This window comes from Mauremys mutica, chromosome 8, assembly GCF_020497125.1.
Source record: "Mauremys mutica isolate MM-2020 ecotype Southern chromosome 8, ASM2049712v1, whole genome shotgun sequence".
NCBI lineage: Eukaryota > Metazoa > Chordata > Testudines > Geoemydidae > Mauremys > Mauremys mutica.
In genome coordinates, this window is record NC_059079.1 from 73,543,416 (window position 1) to 73,562,886 (window position 19,471).

Here is a 19,471-nt window from a genome sequence, read left to right on the forward strand (position 1 = left end):
GGGTAAGGGGGGGAGGGAAAGGCTCCAGGAGAGGGGCGGAGGCGGGAGCCTCCGCTTTTCTCTTGGGGGCCCCTGTGGAGCCCGGGGCCTGGGGCAAATTGCCCCCTTTGCCCCCCCCTCTGGGCGGCCCTGGGGAGCTCCGCGGGCCGCAGGGAAGAGCTCCGCGGGCCGCATGCGGCCCGCGGGCCGCATGTTTGAGACCCCTGGATTAGCCTTTGAAAGGTAGCCCCCACATCCATATAGATCAGATTCCACTATGAAAGCTGGGGGGCTCTGGACTGAGACAGGGAGTTGGGCTGGGTGGTGGGGCTGGGAATGAGGGGTTGGGAGTGCAGGAGGATGCTCCAGGCAGGGACTGAGGAGTTTGACTGGTGGGAGGGGGATCAGGGCTGGGGCAGGGGCAGGGGGTTGAAGCACAGGTGTCAGGGGTGCAGGCTCCGGGTGGTGCTTACCTCAAGCAGCTCCCAGAAGCAGTGGCATGTCCCTCCTCCGGCTCCGACATGGCCAGGCAGCTCTGTGCACTGCCCTGTCGGCAGGCGCCACCCCAATGGCCAATGGGAGCTGTGGGGGCAGCACTAGGGGCAGTGTGCAGAGCCCCCTAGCTGCCCCTATGCATAGGAGCTGGAGGGGGGAATGATGCTGCTTCTGGAAGCTGAGCAGAGTGGGGCAAGCCCAGGACCCTGCTCCCCATTGGGAGCTCGAGGACTGCATTAAAATGTCTGTAGGGCTGGATGAGGCCCCTGGGCTGTAGTTTGCCCACTTCTGGCCTATACCCTTAAATTAAATTCAGATTATTGATGTACTTTTTACTCCCCAATAGATCCAGTAGGTCTTCTGTCCTGGGTGTGGGGTAAGGAGCAGGGTTAGGTGATGGCATTTACCCTTCTAAAATCAATGAAGTGCTGCAAAACTAGGGGAATTTGGCCAAAGCTAATACATTTAAGTGTTTACCAGGAATTCTGTCTCCCTCACCTCACCAAACTTTCCCTGATCAAAGTGACATGGGCTGCTGTGTCCCTCCAGCCCTAACAATCTATGCCATTTACCTTTGCATTTTTAATAAATTCTTCACTACCCTCCCAAGATCCAGTCCTAATATAGTTCACTAGGATTTCCTCTTGCTCCACAAATACCTCTGAAGCAACGGTGGTGGTATTCACCGGGGTGCTGGGCAGAGATCATGGGGTTCCCTTGAGCCTCAGGCATTTCGGTTTTATCTGGCTGGAGCCCCATAGTGATGACAGAATACTTGTCTTCCCTTTTGGTAGGGGATTCTAAATCCTTGACTCTAGAGGGTTTTTTTAATCAAAGTTGGGGTTAGGTTTATTTCCAATCCCCTCTTCACCAGGATGTCATGGGGATTTTAATTCCCCTGGGATTTGTGCCTCTGATGGGCCCTCGATTCAACATTTTCATCAGCAATTTATGCAGCCTCAAAAATGGTGAAGGGTTTTGTTTTCTGTCACAGATGGCTGCCTTTACCTCATCTGTAACTATCCATAACATTTGCTCCTGGGCCATCAGATCAGTTTTCCATAATTACCTTCAGCGCGCACTCCCATTCTCCATTTTCTCATAAAATTACATCTTTTAGGTACATATTCAACATAAGAACATAAGAAACGCCATACTGGTTCAGACCAAAGGTCCATTCAGACCAGAATCCTGTCTACTGACAGTGACCAATACCAGGTGCCCCAGAGGGAGTGAACCTACCAGGTAATGATCAAGTGATCTCTCTCCTGCAATCCATCTCCACCCTCTGACAAACAGAGGCTAGGGACACCATTTCTTACCTATCCTGCCTAATAGGCATTAATGGACTTAACCTCCATGAATTTATCTAGTTCTCTTTTAAACCCTGTTATAGTCTTAGCCTTCACAACCTCCTCAGGCAAGGAGTTCCACAGTTGCACTGTGAGAAGAACTTCCTTTTATTTGTTTTAACCTGCTGCCCATTAATTTCATTTGGTGCCCCCTAATTCTTATATTATGGGAACAAGTAAATAACTTTTCCTTATTCACTTTCTCCACACCACTCATGTCTTTATATACCTCTATCATATCCCCACTTAGTCTCCTCTTTTCCAAGATGAAAAGTCCTAGCCTCTTTAATCTCTCCTCATATGGGACCCATTCCATCCCCTAATGATTTTAATTGCCCTTCTCTGAACCTCTTCTAATGCCAGTATATCTTTGAGACCACATCTGTACGCAGTATTCAAGATATGGGTGTACCATGGATTTATATAAAGGCAATAAGATATTCTCCATCTTATTCTCTATCCCTTTTTTGAATGATTCCTAACATCCTGTTTGCTTTTTTGACTGCCGCTGCACACTGCGTGGACGTCTTCAGAGAACTATCCATGATAACTCCAAGATCTCTTTCCTGATTCATTGCTGTTAAATAAGCCCCCATCATATTGTATGTATAGTTGGGGTTATTTTTTCCAATGTGCATTACTTTACATTTATACACATTAAATTTCATTTGCCATTTTGTTGCCTAATTACTTATTTTTGTGAGATCTTTTTGAAGTTCTTCACAGTCTGCTTTGGTCTTAACTATCTTGAGCAGTTCAGTATCATCTGCAGACTTTGCCACCTCACTGTTTACCTCTTTCTCCAGATCATTTATGAATAAGTTGAATAGGACTGGTCCTAGGACTGACCCTTGGGGAACACCACTAGTTACCCCTCTCCATTCTGAACATTTACCATTTATTCCTACCCTTTGTTCCCTGTCTTTTAACCAGTTCTCAATCCATGAAAGGATCTTCCCTCTTATCCATGACAGTTTATGTAAGAGCCTTTGGTGAGGGACCTTGTCAAAGGCTTTCTGTAAATCTAAATACACTATGTCCACTGGAACCTCCTTGTACACACGTTTGTTGACCCTGTCAAAGAACTCTAACAGATGAGTAAGACATGATTTTCCTTTACAGAAACCATGTTGACTTTTATCCAACAAGTTATATTCTTCTATGTGTCTGACAATTTTATTCTTTACTATTGTTTCAACTAATTTGCCTGGTATGGACGTTAGACTTACCGGTCTGTAATTGCCAGGATCACCTCTAGAGCCGTCTTTAAATATTGGCATTACATTAGCTATATCCCAGTCAGTGGGTACAGAAGCTGATTTAAAGGACAGGTTACAAACCATAGTTGTTAGTTCCACAATTTCACATTTGAGTTCTTTCAGAACTCTTGGGTGAACACCATCTGGTCCTGGTGACTTATTACTGTTAAGTTTATCAATTAATTCCAGAACCTCCTCTAGTGACACTTCAATCTGTGACAATTCCTCAGATTTGTCACCTACAAAGGATGGTTCAGGTTTGGGAATCTCACTAACATCCTCAGCCGTGAAGACTGAAGCAAATAATTCATTTAGGCTTGGGCTATACTAATGGGGGGTTCGAACTAAGGGCAGGTCTACATTGTTGGGGGGATCGATCTAAGATACGCAACTTCAGTACGTGAATAGCATAGCTGAAGTCGAAGTACCTTAGATCGAATTACTTACCGTCCTCACGGCGCGGGATCGACGTCCGCGGCTCCCCATGTCGACTCCGCTACTGCCGTTTGCGTTGGTGGAGTTTCAGAGTCGACAGGAGCGCGTTCGGGGATCGATATATTGCGTCTAGATGAGACGCGATATATCGATCCCCGAGAAATCGATTGCTACCCGCCGATCCGGCCGGTAGTGAAGACGTACCCTAAGATACGCAAGTATCTTAGTTCGACTTACCTGGCCGTCCTCATGGCGGTGAGTCAACTGTCGCGGCTCCCCCATCAACTCCGCTTACTCCTCCTGCTGAGGTGGAGTACGGGCGTCGATTAGCGGATTGATTTATCGCGTCCAGATGAGAGGCGATAAATCGATCCCTGATACATCGAACACTACCCGCCGATCTGGCGAGTAGTATAGGCATACCCTCAGTTTCTCTGTAATGACTTTATCATCTTTAAGTGCTCCTTTTGTATCTCGATTGTCCAGGAGCCCCACTGTTTGTTTAGCAGGCTTCCTGCTTCTGATGTACTTAAAAAACATTTTGTTATCACCTTTTGAGTTTTTAGCTAGCTGTTCTTCAAACTCCTTTTTGGCTTTTCTTATTACATTTTTACACTTAATTTGGCAGTGTTTGTGCTCCTTTCCATTTACCTCACTAGGATTTGACTTCCACTTTTCAAAAGATGCCTTTTTATCTCTTACTGCCTCCTTTACATGGTTGTTAAGGTATGGTGGGTCTTTTTTAGTTCTTTTACTTTTTTTTTTAATTTGGGAGTATACATTTAAGTTGGGCCTCTATTTGGTGTCTTTGAAAAGTGTCCATGCAGCTTGCAGGGATTTCACTCTAGTCACTGTACCTTTTAATTTCTGTTTAACTAACCTTCTCATTTTTGCATAGTTCCCCTTTCTGAAATTAAATGTCACAGTGTTGGGCTGTTGAGGTGTTCTTCCCACCACGGGAATGTTAAATGTTATATTATGGTCACTATTTCCAAGAGGTCCTGTTATAGTTACCTCTTGGACCAGATCCTGCGCTCCACTCAGGAGTAAATCGGGAATTGTCTCTCCCCTTGTGGGTTCCTGTACCAGCTGCTCCAAGAAGCAGTCATTTAAAGTAATCGAGAAATTTTGTCTCTGCATTTTGTCCTGATGTGATATGTACCCAGTCAATATGGGGATAACTGAAATCCACCACTATTATTGAGTTCTTTATTTTGATAGCCTCTCTAATCTCCCTTAGCATTTCATCATCACTATCCCTGTCCTGGTCAGGTGGTCGATAATAGATCCCTACTGTTATATTCTTATAAGAGCATGGAATTACTATCCACAGAGATTCTATGGACCACGTATATTCATTTCAGATTTTTTCTTCATTTGATTCTACATTTTCTTTCACATATAGTGCCACTCCCCACTCCCGCATGACCTGTTCTGTCCTTCTGATATATTTTGTACCCTGGAATGATTGTGTCCCATTGATTGTCCTCACTTCACCAGGTTTCTGTGATGCCTACTATATCAATATCTTCCTTTAACATGATGCACTCTAGTTCACCCATCTTATTATTTAGACTTCTAGCATTTGTGTACAAGCACTTTAAAAACTTGTCACTGTTTATTTATCTGCCCTTTTCTGATGTATCAGATTCTTTTTTATGTTAATGTTTCTCATCTGCTCTGGCCCATACTTTATCCTCTTCCATTGTCTCCTCCTTCCACCCTCTCCTAGAGAATTTCGATCAATAGACTCTCCTCTAAGAGAAGTCTCTGTCCGATCCACGTACTCCTCTGCAGCAATCGGCTTTTCCCCATCTCTTAGTTTAAAAACTGCTCTGCAACCTTTTTAATGTTAAGTGCCAGCAGTCTGGATCCACTTTGGTCTAAGTGGAGCCTATCTTTCCTGTATAGGCTCCCCCATCTCAAAAGTTTCCCCAGTTCCTAATAAATCTCCTTCCTCTCTACACCATTGTCTCATCCACACATTGAGACTCTGAAGCTCCGCCTGCTTACCTGGACCTGTGCACAGAACTGGAAGCATTTCTGAGAATGCCACCATAGAGGTCCTGGATTTCAGTCTCTTTCCTAGCAGCCTAAATTTGGCCTCCAGGAGTACTGTATGCAGTTTTGGTGGAGTACTGTGTGCAGTTTTGGTGGAGTACTGTGTGCAGTTTTGGTCTCCCATGTTTAAGAAGGATGAATTCAAACTGGAATGGGTACAAAGAAGGGCCACTAGAATGATCCGAGGAATGGAAAGCCTGTCGTATGAAAGGAGACTTGAGGAGCTCGGTTTGTTTTCCTTAACCAAAAGAAGGTTGAGAGGAGATATGATTGCTCTCTTTAAATATATCAGAAGGATAAATACCAGGGAGGGAGAGGAATTATTTCAGCTCAGTACTAATGTGGACACGAGAACAAATGGATATAAATTGGCAGTCGGGAAGTTTAGGCTTGAAATTAGACGAAGGTTTCTAACCATCAGGGGAGTGAAATTCTGGAACAGCCTACCGAGGGAAACAGTGGGGGCGAAGGACCTCTCTGGCTTTAAGATTAAGCTTGATAAGTTTATGGAGGGAATGGTTTGATAGGATAACGTGATTTAGTCAATAGGTCAATAATGTGCCACCACTGGTAATTAGTACCGAGGGTCAATGTTGGGATATTGAAAGTCTTTTTCCTGAGTGTCTGGCTCGAGAGTCTTGCCCACATTCTCGGGGTTCAGCTGATAGCCATATTTGGGGTCGGGAAGGAATTTTCCTCCAGGGTAGATTGGCAGGGGCCCTGGAGATTTTTCGCCTTCCTCCGCAGCATGGGGCAGGGGTCGCTTGCTGGAGGATTATCTGCTACTTGAAGTCAGGATTTGGGGACTTCAACATCTGAGTCAAGGGAGAGAATTATTTCAGGAGTGGGTGGGTCAGCTTTTGTGGCCTGCATCTTGCGGGATGTCAGACTAGATGATCATAATGGTCCCTTCTGATCTTAAGTTCTATGATTCTATGATTCTATGACCTCTCTCCTACCCTTCCCTATGTCATTGGTACCTACATGTACCACAGGCACTGGCTCCTCCCCAGCACTACACATAAGTCTATCTACATGCCTCGAGATCCACAACCTTCGCACCAGGCAGGCAAGTCACCATACGGTTCTCCCAGTCATCACAAACCCGGCCATCTATGTTTCTAATGATCAAAATCTCCCATTACTAACACCTGCCTTTTCCCAATGACTGGAGTTCCCTCCCCTGGAGAGGTAACCTCAGTGTGAGAGGATACCCCAACATCATTGGGAAGGAGAGTACCAGCTATGGGAGGGTTTCCCTCTGCTCCCATTGACTTCTGTACTTCCCTGAGCCTTTCATCCTCCTCAACAACACAGGGGCTGTCTGACCAGAGGTGGGACAAATCTAGAGTGTCCCAGAAAGCCTCATCAACATACCTCTCTGCCTCCCTTAGCTCCTCCAGTTCTGCCTTCCTGGCCTCCAAAGCCTGTACACAGTCTCTGAGGGCCAGGAGCTCCTTGCACCAAATGCACACATACACCACCTTCCCAAAGGACAGGTAAGCATACATGCTACACTGAGTGAAATAAACAGGATAGCCCCCACTCTGCTGTTGGGCTTCTGCCTGCATTCTCTCCTACAGCTACCTAGGTTAATGATAGAGTTTTTGTTTAAATCAAGAAGTTTTGATTATAGTTTAGTTTAAAGGTTTTAAAGAATGGCAAGTGTACCTTGCCCCTTCCCAACTCCCTCTTGAAACTCCCTGTTAGCAGCCCCTGGTTGCAAAGCTCCCTGGTCGCTGGCTCACTGCTTTATAAAGCCCTGGCCTTCCTGATAGCCCCACCCCCTGACTAAGGCTTAGCCAATGAACAGAGGCATCTACATTTCAAACCCTGTTTAGAAGCTCACAGCTTCCAACTGCCAGCCACAGTTGGATCCTTCAAACAAAACAAAACAAACAAACAGACAGACAGATAAACACAAGCTCAGTACACAGCAAGTAACCCCCAAACACACACTACAGACAGCCACTTACCACAAGGGTCCCATATTTGCTCCTCCTTCACCTGGAGAACTCCCTCTCAAAACTTCCTGTTAGCGGCCCCTGTTCTTGCAAAAACATATGAGATATTTAGTCATTCTGAAGTTTCTTCAATCGATAGGTGTCAGGGGTAATTTTCCTTAAATTTCTTGTACACCTTAGCATCGCTCTCCTCTATATCATTAAAGTCTTGGATCACCTTCTCAGGTATTCTGGTTAAGATAATAGAAATTGGTTTATTCTCTGGAATACTGTTCATCCTATATAGTCTTTCCAAAGCAGACAGGTATTTTCTGATAAAGAGAGTCACCCTCTTTATAAATTATGCAGACTTTCTCCCATTCCCTTGTGTTGGGGGGTGGAGAAGAAGGGGGCATACTCAAAGGGTGGGAAAGCCCCTTTTGCTTCTTCAGTATTCTGAGCTGCATTGCTTGAGCTTCCATCAGCCTCCTGTGTGTCCTTTCCTCAGCCTCCTGTGTGCCTTTTCCTCATCTTCTTGGCCTTTCATCTTTAGTGTTTTTTTTCCTTGGCTTCTTCTTTGGTCTTGACTGCTGCTATTCATTCTATGTGCCTCTAGTGGGCTTTCTCCTCAGCATCCTGGGCTCCTTGAGTCTCCCTGATCCCTAATTCTGCCATCCATTTCTGGTGATCACGTTCTTCCTTGACTCTCAGGGGCTGCAATCAGAGCAGTTCCACTGCCATGGTCATCTCTGTGTAGTGTGGGATAGGAAGATTCTCACCCTCTGTGTCATACTCTGTCGCATTTTCTTCCCTTTGCACCCGATCAAACCTTGTGAACATAGCTCTCAGCCCCTGAGCTGGGGTTTTCCTTTGAAAATATATTCTCTTCTGCAGACACACATTTTCAAGCTATTTTCTTACAAGACCATTGTCTTTCACTCACTATGTCTATTCTTTAGCCTTTAAAAACTCTTAATATCAAGTTTGAATTTTAACAGCTCCAACTAAAGATCTTTTGAGGTAAGCGCATCCCTTTTTGGCCAGACCATTCCCCTTTTTTAAAAGCTATCGGGTCATTGTTGGTGAGGTGTGTAGAAAGAGCAGATCTCTATTCGGAGCATAGAAGGATCAGGAAAAAAAATTTCTCATGGAAGTCAAAATAAACCTAATTTCTTACACTAATCTCGGATGCACAAAGAAGATCAGCAGAGATCACTCTAAAGCAGAAAGATGGCTCACGTTTTATTTAATCGTTAATGGTAAGAATGGATCCCATAGTAATTTACAAATATTAAAAAAAATACTTTATAGATACAGATACAAATTCAGGGGAGTGGATTCCTTTCAATTTTCTGGGCCACAGGAGCAACCTCCAGTCAGCCTCAATCTTCTGAGATTTATTTGCCTTTAGTGTCCTAAATTTTGGTACCATCCATGACTTAGAACTTTCTTTCTCCTTCTTCATTTCAGAGCTGGGCACTGGCAACTTACTATCATCATTCTCCCCTCACCCATCGTCCTCAAACATCACGCTGCTTCATTCAATTTTCTTGAAAAATCTCTATTAATGCCTTCATCTCTCCTACCCTGACTACTATAACTCTTCTCTAGAGCCTTACCAAGACCCAACTTTCAGAACTATGGGATGCACAGAATTTTAATGCTCACTTTCTGAAAAACAGAAAGAAGCATGATGATGACATTCCAGTCCTTAGAGGACTCCACTGGTCCCACGTTCATTTCAGGACTCAGTTTTAAAAAAAAAATCCCTGTTTTTAAATAACAGCAACAACAAACCCACTATTCATGGGCTAACACAGCCTAGCTCATATATGACTAGGGAGGCATATAAAAATATTGCTAGACCATGCAGGGGTGTAATCAGGAAAGCAAAGGCATAATTGGAGTTAGCAAAGGATGTGAAGGATAACAAGAAGGGTTTCTACAGGTATGTTAGCAACAAGAAGAAGGTCAGGGAAAGTGTGGGACCCTTAATGAATGGGGAAGGCAACATAGTGACAGATAATGTGGAAAAAGCTGAAGTACTCAATGTTTTTTTTTTGCCTCGGTCTTCACAGACAAGGTCCGCTCCCAGACTGCTGCACTGGGCAACACAGTATGGGGAGGAGGTGAGCAGCCCACAGTAATGAAAGAACAGGTTAAGGACTATTTAGAAAAGCTGGATGCGCACAAGTCCATGGGTCCAGATCTAATGCATCCAAGGGTGCTGAGGGAGTTGGCTGATGTGATTGTAGAGCCATTGGCCATTATCTTTGAAAATTCGTGGCGATCAGGTGAGGTCCTGGATGATTGGAAAGAGGCAAATATAGTGCCCATATTTAAAAAAGGGAAGAAAGAGAACCCCGGGAACTACAGATCTGTCAGCCTCACTTCAAAAGTCCCTGGCAAAATCATGTAGCAGGTACTCAAGGAATCCATTTTGAAGCACTTGGAGGAGAGGAAGGTGATCAGCAACAGTCAACAAGGATTCACCAAGGGCAAGTCATGCCTGACCAACCTGATTGCCTTCTATGATGAGATAACTGGCTCTGTGGATATGGGGAAAGTGGTGGATGTCTTGACTTTAGCAAAGTTTTTGATACAGTCTCCCACGGTATTCTTGCCAGTAAATTAAATAAATATGGATTGGATGAATGGATTATAAAGTGGATGGAAAGCTGGCTATATTCTCTGGCTCAACGGGTAGTGATCAATGGCTCAATGTCTAGCTGGCAGCCAGTATCAAGCAGAGTGCCCCCAGGGGAAGGTCCTGGGGCTGGTTTTGTTCAACATCTTTATTAATGAACTGGATGACAGGGGGAGGGATAGCTCAGTGGTTTGAGTATTGGCCTGCTAAACCCAGGATTGTGAGTTCAATCCTTTAGGGAACTGGGGTAAAAATCTGTCTGGGGATTAGTCCTGCTTTGAGCAGGGGGTTGGACTAGATGACCTTCTGAGGTCCCTTCTAACCCTAATCTTCTATGATGGGATAAATTGCACCCTCAGCAAGATCACAGATGACATTAAGCTGGGGAGAGAGGTAGACAGGTGTGGCATGTTTGTAGAAATTTTAGTGGTGCCCAGAACCTGCCCCTGCCCAAACTCCACACACACACCCACATGCCCAAGGCTCTGGGGGGGAGTTTGGGTGAGGGTAGAGGTCTGGGGTGCAGGCCCTAGGCTGGGGCAGGGATTGGGGTGCAGGGTGCAGGCTCTGGGTGGGAATTTGGGGATGGGAGGGGGAATGGGGTGCAGGGGTGAGGGCTGTGGGGTGTGGCTGAAGATGAGGGATTTGCAGTGTGGGAGAGGCTCAGGGTGAGAGTAGGGGTGTAGGGGGTGAGGGCTATGTCTGGGGCTGGCAATGGGGGGGTTGGGGTGTGGGAAGGGCTCAGGGCGAGAGTAGGGGTGAGGGTTCTGTCTGGGGCTGGGAATGGGAGGTTTGGGGTGTGCGAGGGGCTCAGGGTGAGAGTAAGAGTGTGGGGGGTGAGGGCTCTTTCTGGGACTGGGGATGACATGTTTGGGGTGCTGGAAGGGCTCAGGGCCCCGGGTAGAGAGTTGAGGGTGCAGTGGGGGGTGAAAGCTCTGGCTGGGAGTGTGGGATTTGGGGTGGGACAAGTACAGAGTCCTGCACTTAGAAAGGAAGAATCCCATGCACCGCTACAGGCTGGGGACCAACTGGCTAAGCAGCAGTTCTGCAGAAAAGGACCTGGGGATTACAATGGATGAGAAGCTGGATATGAGTCAGCAGTGTGCCCTTGTTGCCAAGAAGGCCAAAGGCATATTGGGGTGTATTAGTAGGAGCATTGCCAGCAGATTGAGGAAAGTGATTATTCCCCTCTATTCGGCACTGGTGAGGCCACACCTAGTGTATTGTGTCCAGTTTTGATCCCCCCACTACAGAAAGCATGTGGACAAATTGGAGAGAGTCCAGCAGAGGGCACCAAAAATGATTAGGGGGCTGGGGCACATAACTTATGAGGAGAAGCTGAAGGAACTGGGGTTATTTAATCTGGAAAAGAGAAGAGTGCAAGGGGATTTGATAGCAGCCTTCGGGGGGGGGGGGGGTTCCAAAGGGGATGGAGCTCGGCTGTTCTCAGTGGTGGCAGATGACAGAACAAGGAGCAATGGTCTCAAGTTGCAGTGGGGGAGGTCTAGGTTGGATATTAGGAAACACTATTTCACTAGAAGGGTGGTGAAGCACTGGAATGGGTTACCTCTGGAATCTTCATCCTTAGAAGTTTTTAAGGCCTGGCTTGATAAAGCCCTGGCTGGGATGGTTTAGTTGGTGTTGGTCCTGCTTTGATCAGGGGGTTGGACTAGATGACCTCCTGAGGTCTCTTCCAACCCTAATATTCTATGATTCTGTTTTCCCCCATTCCTTCATCTTCTGGTACTCAAGAACTAGTTTTCTCTGCCAGTACAAAGAGTCTCTAGATTATTAGTACAATAGCCTTCTCCTCTTCGTTGCCTAGTTTCCAATCCTTTTTTAAATTACTAGGTTAATTTGTTAAAAATTCTTTAATAAACAAAAACAACTCACTCTGTACAAACAAATAAATAAAAATGCAATCATTATCTCAGCAATACAAAACCTATAGATTTCCAAATTTGTTACAATTAACAGTTATAGCAACACAAGTAGTGGCCCCTTGTCTGATATATGCAAACTTGTATCTTATAATTGATGGACAGTTAACAGAACCTTAACAGGATGTAACTTTCTCACTTGGTTATGGCCTTTAGGGTATTCAGTACTCTCATATCACAGCCTTGGAGTTTGGAAATCAAGGAGGTGACTGTTAAGAAGAATAAACCCCAGGCTGGGATTTTCAAAAGCCGGAGTTGTTCACCCATATCAATGCAGTGTTGGGTGCTTTATCTTTTAGGATCCTTTGAAAATAGCAGCCTATATTATTTCAAGGGAGAAACACCAGTGATTAATACAAAGGCATATGTGTATATAGTCCAAAATGTGTTTCAGTCACAGGTAAATAAATATAGATTATGGAAAATGAAGGAGAAAGGATGTATATAGGGGTTTCATCCCTTTATTATTAACACTGAACTTTTAGTAGAGGCATAAGATAAATAAAATTATCCAAACATAATATTCCTGTCTCCACACTCACTCACCGCTCTCACGGGATCCTTTCCATCCAGCAGGTTGGAATTACTATGAGTCTCCAAACTGGTCCCAGGATTCACTTCCACGTTGTCATTTTCCACAGGCAAAGACAATCCCAGCGGTTGAAAGAACTTAAAGTCACTATTGCCTGGCCCATTTGTCTGACAGACCTCATAACGATAGGATTGAGAGAGAGTCCCAGTGCCATGTCTACCAAGTTGTTGGGAAAGTTGGAATTGCTGTAAAAAATTCCCTACACATTCCTGCTGTATATTTCTCCTCATGGCGACAATTATCACAACAGAGCCAAGAAAAATAAAGGAAATTAAAGCCAAAGAAATTACTAAATACAAAAGCAACGTTCCATCTTCTTCTGCTTCCTTTGAAGTATCCTCTATCTGCATGAAGGCGTCTGAGAACCCGTCTACCAGGAGCGCATGGACCATTGTTGTAGTGGAGCGAGGTGACTTTCCATTATACCTAATCAGGATGACAAGCTTTTGTTCAAAGTTGTCTCGTTCCGTCACTGGCCTCATGATTTTTACTTCCCCGGTTTGGAGCCCCACAGTGAAGAGACTTGGGTCTGTGGCCTTCAGCAGCTGGTAGGAAAGCCAAGAATTCTGACCGGAATCTCCATCCACAGCCACCACCTTCGTCACCAGGTAACCCGCCTCCGCCGATCTGGGAACCAGGTCATTAGCGGGGGCGCTGCTGTTTTGCAGAGGGTATAAAACGAAGGGGGCGTTGTCATTTTCGTCAATTATCACAACTCGGACAATGACTTCAGAGATTAATGGGGACCCGTCATCTGCAGCTCTCACTGTAACCTGGAAATCCCTCGTTTGCTCATAATCCAGAGACTGCAGCGCGTACACGTTCCCGTTCTCGGAGTTTGTGGGGATGTAAGAAGACAACTGGAAGTCACCGACCTTCCCAGGCAATATCAAGTACCTCACTCTGGCATTCTGCTCTGTATCCATGTCATCAGCGCGCACGGCTACAACCAGATGGTTGGGATTGTTGTTTTCCTTCAGGTACATGAGGTATGATGACTGATTAAACACCGGCAGGTTATCGTTAATGTCCTATATTTGCACACTGATGACCCGCTCAGCTGTTAGCCTGGCGTGCCCTAGGTCTGTGGCTGTGATGGTTATGTTATATTCCGGCACTTCCTCCCTGTCCAGGGGACTTTGTGTCACTAGCTCGTAATAATTCTGGAAAGTTGGTTTTAGAACAAACGGAAGATTATCCTGAATTGAGGAAATTCTTTTCCCATTGTCTCCGGAGTCCCGGTCTCTGACACTGAAAAGGGCCACCACGGTCTCGTTGGGGGAGTCCTCAGATACTGGGATGGTTACAGAGGTGATTGTCACCTCTGGGGGATTGTCATTTACATCGATAACCTGCACAAGGACCTTAGAGTGTGCAGAGAGGCCCCCAGAATCGGTGGCCTCAATGTTCAGTTCTTACATCGCTGCTTCTTCAAAATCAATCAATCTCCAAACGGTGATTTCGCCTGTTAATTTGTTTAACTTGAATAACCGGAGGACTTTGTTAGGTATCTGCTTGACTGAATATGTTATTTCTGCATTTGAACCATGATCCAAATCGCTGGCTTCAACCTTAGAGACCAGAGTACCCCGAAGGCTGTTTTCCACCAACTGCATCATATACACTGACTGACTGAACTGAGGAGAATTGTCATTTACATCTAGAACTACGACACCTAGCTGAGCTGTGCCCGTCCTCTGCGGAGTGCTCCCATCGGCAGCTGTGAGGATCAAATTAAATTCTGTCTTCTCCTCAGATCTAGCGGTTTCTCTAGCACCAGCTGCAGTTCCGGTGGGTTTGCACATCCAGACGGAAGTGTTCATGAGAACGGATCGTGTAGCTTGGGATACCGTTTGTTCCCATGTCTGAATCTTGGGCTCTTCCCAGGGGAAGCGGGTGTGGGTTTGAGACACTTCCGTTAATGTTCAAGATCAGCTCTTTGTGGGGAATGTAGGTGAATTGTCATTGATAGCCTCTATCTGCACCTCGCCCCGATATAACTGCAATGGATCTTCCAGCACTAATTCGAAACATGAAGTGCAAGGGTCGAGGGGTCCGCACAGCCACTCTCGGTCTATTTGCTCTCCTATTAATAAATCCCCGCTGTTTACATAGAGCTGCAGCTGCTCTTGCTGCCCTGAGAGGAAACGACCCCGGCCTTACGAACGGAGAGCTTTCTTACATCCAGCCCCAGATCCTTTGCGATATTGCCTGATGCCTACAAAAGATCCGCTTTCCCTCTCCTCCGGCATCGAGTATCGCAGGGTGTCCGATACCGCCCCGCAAACAGAAACGAGCAGAAAGATAGACAGGACTTGCCTTCTCCTGCCGAGCTTCCCTTCTCTGCACAGCTGATCCCAGGGACCCGGAGTGGTTCCATTGCTGGAGGCGGTCTTAACCGGTGCATTGAGGCCCGGCTACTTATTAGTCCTTGAATGTCTTCCCAAGCAGTTATCCCTTTTCCTCTTCGCAGAATGACGCCTTTATAACAATGGAGCGGACAGGATTTGCGTCGCCATTTCTGCAGCACCTTAGCCAACAGCGCCACCAAGTGTTCAGCCGACAATTACAGAATCTAGATACAGTTAAGATCAAGTATCCCCATAAGTATCCCCAGGGCAAATATACACATACGCTATGCATACATTTGCTCTGAAGGCTGTTTGTTATATGTTAATAGACAGTAATATGAAATGAATATAGAGAGGAAACGAAACTAAAAAATGATCCTAACTTCCCTAGTTCAATAATTTAATATCTATCTATTTTATGTAAAACGGGACAACACTGTTTTATTGATATAGGATGATATATATAGATATAATTATAATCCATTGTTCTTAGAACACAGTTGTCACCATTTTCAGAGTTTATATAAATATAAAATGTTTCACTTACCCTACTAGTGAACATCTCACATTGGCATTCTGATCCGGATCTAAAGCAGTAGAATTTACACTGTCAGAACAGCTGGAGTTGTTGGTTTTTCCAGTGCAAGGTGCATGAGATTTGAGAAAATATAAGAGAATTGGGATTAAAATGGGTAATTTTCTATTTTAATGTTTCCAGAGAAGTCAATTAGGGCGAGCCCCTTGCCATATTTTCAGTGTAGATGATGTACTCAAGCTTCTCACAGTCGACGGCCTTTTCGATTATCAGGGTATTTTTTATTTTGTTATGAATTTTATCCCAGAGCGGTAGTCTTCAATTATTCCACAGAAAACCTCCTATTTTCCCTAAATCTAAGTCCTTAGACACTAAAAAGACCTACACCCGCACCTCGTGTTCAGTTTTCTTTTATCACACCATATCCTTTAATTCCAGAACCTCAATGAGAACTTTGTAAAATGCAATGATTCGGCACAATTTTTGCATCCTGAAAGTAGTTAATTGTTTCCAGCTTTCTAAAATCTACTTCTTTCATGTACGTGTCTCTTGTTCAGGAATTTAGATAAGAAGCTTATTTTACTTGGGTAAATTCTTAGGGCTGAAAGCATGTGTTCTCTTCCTGTACCTCCCCTTCGCCACCTATTCCTTTCCCACCTCACTCGTTCATATCAGTCGTATTTATTATGAAAACAACACTTTTGATACATTCTTCTCCAGCCGTACTCTGCAGGCAGCTTGATTCATGGTTCGTGCATTTGCCTTTACATATAGAGCAAAACTAGGAACGTCTGTCTGCCTGCCATCTCCAGGTCTTCGTGGATTTCCATCATCAAATGCAGGAAGTCTGTATAATTGTGTTGATTTCCTTTTTATCATCAGTTCCTGGAATGGGCTCTCATCCTTGCCTGTCTACAGCGATACCTCAAAATCTTAATAATTGGCAATGACTGTCAGGAAAATGCGGATCATTGTTCCTTATCTCCAGAATCTCCATCTTCACTGTAAATACACAGAGTGGATTTTCCGTTTCTGCCTCCATACTCAACAGACGAAAAAGGTGTTGAGTACCTATGTTTACTCTATTCGATCTTCACTTATATTTACCAATGTGAAAAAGGGGACAGTGTAACAGTTTATTTCTCCCGGAATTAACTCGGATCTTACCATCCAACCGTCTATGTATGAATCGTTCCAGATCTTTGGCAGAAATCCCGGCCCCTCATTCTACAGGAATCAGCGAATAAGCGACATCATACAGAAAAAGGAAGAGAAAGAAAACCACTCTCTGTGATCACATTTATAATCTCTTTCCACGGAAGAGAGGGGTTTCATTTCATTTCTTGACGCGGCGACGCTTTTAAATCCCTTTGAACGGTTTTGAGCGAGGGTAATATTCAAATATAAGCACAATATTGCAGCCGGGAATTTAACAGCCAGATAACGTCAGGGTAGCTGCTTCTCAGCCGGCTGCTTCCTGCCTGAAAATTCCTTGAGCCTCAGCAGCAATAAAATACAGCAAGAGCGACACGGAATGTTCAAATCAAGAACTGCAAATATGCGTTTAAATAGCTCAGACAAATATGTTTTGGCTCTTTTCAAATTAAGATATTGAATACGTTACTCTTTTTCAATAATTTGCAAGCATACATAGATTCAATTATGTCCAACACACTTAAAACTGCACAAAGAATCTAGCTGTTTCATTATAGCTTAAGACATTTTATACTAACATTTTTCCACATATAGCTAATAAATGTCATATAGTAAATGTAAGTATACCAGACATTGCTACGACACTCGATGTAGAACATAGGTCAAGAAATCAGTTGTGTCGGCTGACAGGTTGGTCACAGCAGGCTGAAAACGTGGTTATTTGTTGCTTTTCCAAGGAGGCACTCCCACCACATTTTCATATCTTGTGCTTGCTTAAATAATCCGAGTCTAAGAGCCAATTTCATAATGTAAACCAGGTATCTTCTGTTGCTACTAAAGCCATCACACAATTTATAGGCAATCCATACCCCCAAAACCTCCAAGCAGCGTCTCAGTGTTTGGAAAACAAAGGAAACCTCTATGCTTTACATCATATCAAAGGTTACCCTCCAGTGAGATAATTATTACCTCTATTTTTTTACTCGCGGCATTTCCACTTTACCTTGCCTGTGACATTCTGCTGAAAGTTTGCGAATGGCTGGATGATTTGGCCTTCCATGAGATCTCTAACCTTTCCTGTCTCCAAGTTTTCAAGGAAATAACACTAATTCTCTTTTGTATCCATGACATGCTCCATATCTCCAGAGAAATATACACGTCTTAGTTTCAGCCTTTAGGGTCTATTTTTCAAAACCATTAATATGAATCAGCCAAATTAATGTTCTGATTGTCCTAATCATAGAATATCAGGGTTGGAAGAGACCTCAGGAGGTCATCTAGTCCAAACCCCTGCTAATCTTTGTGTTCAGTTGGACATAAATTCATGTTAAGGTATTTCAGTTTAATCCACATGCCAAACATGCCACAGGTGTCTGGAACAGCTACAACTCTACAATATCCTGAGATATTAAAGAATGCAGAGAGACTATAAAAGAACATTTGTTTTTCCAACAATTCATCGACATCTGCATCAAAATCTCCATCTACCCAATATCTATTTTATGTTGAGGTAGAATCCAAATTTTATTCTTTGAATTCATTACATTTCTTAGCACTTTTCAAGCAATTAATCCAAGTCATTGCTGTTATTGACCTCAATGGTATAACACGAACTACAGACGGGAATGCCATCAGCATGACCCTCGGAACCAATATGCATGAGTTATATAATTGGGATAGGGAAACAATTCTACCCTGCTTTTGTATCACCGCCTTTTTTACTTTTAATTTCTCCATTTTTTCATGGGTGATATCGAGTAGATTGATCAAATAATATTGTTACCAAGGGTCTAGTACTTTTATCCAAGTTTTAAGTTCTCACAAAAAGTCAAGATATCTCATGTTGTTGTTCCTTGGGAAGGAAAAATCAGTTTCACACATGCAAAATGGGAAGAGACTGTCTAGGAAGGAGTACGGCAGAAAGGGTATAGGGGTTATAGTGGACCACAAGCTAAATATGAGTCAACAGTGTGATGCTGTTGCAAAAAAAGCAAACGTGATTCTGGGATGCATTAACAAGTGTGTTGTGAGCAAGACACAATAAGTCATTCTTTCGCTCTACTCTGCACTGGTTAGGCCTCAACTGGAGTATTGTGTCCAGTTCTGGGCACCGCATTTCAAGAAAGATGTGGAGAAATTGGAGAGGGTCCAGAGAAAAGCAACAAGAATGATTAAAGATCTTGAGAACATGACCTATGAAGGAAGGCTGAAAGAATTGGGTTTGTTTAGTTTGGAAAAGAGAAGACTGAGAGGGGACATGATAGCAGTTTTCAGGTATCTAAAAAGGTGTCATAAGGAGGAGGGAGAAAACTTGTTCACCTTAGCCTCTAAGGCTAGAACAAGAAGCAATGGGCTTAAATTGCAGCAAGGGAGGTTTAGGCGGGACATTAGGAAAAAGTTCCTAACTGTCAGGGTGGTTAAACACTGGAATAAATTGCCTAGGGAGGTTGTGGAATCTCCATCTCTGGAGATATTTAAGAGTAGGTTAGATAAATGTCTACCAGGGATGGTCTAGACAGTATTTGATCCTGCCATGAGGGCAGGGGACTGGACTCGATGACCTCTTGAAGTCCCTTCCAGTCCTAGAATCTATGAAACTATATTGCATAGAGAGGTCTTTCTGTCCCTGCTTTCTTATGATACAGGTCTGTATTCTTGTCCTTGAGTCCCACGAGTATCTTAATTAGCCCGATATTATTTTAGTTGACATCTTATTTTTCACCTATT

General features: G+C 44.2%; 1 pseudogene; it reads right to left on the reverse strand.

The window, feature by feature from the left end:
* The window catches only part of LOC123376146, a 63,935-nt pseudogene extending 48,765 nt beyond the window's left edge, over positions 1-15,170 (reverse strand).
* Between the last annotated feature and the right edge of the window lie 4,301 nt (positions 15,171-19,471).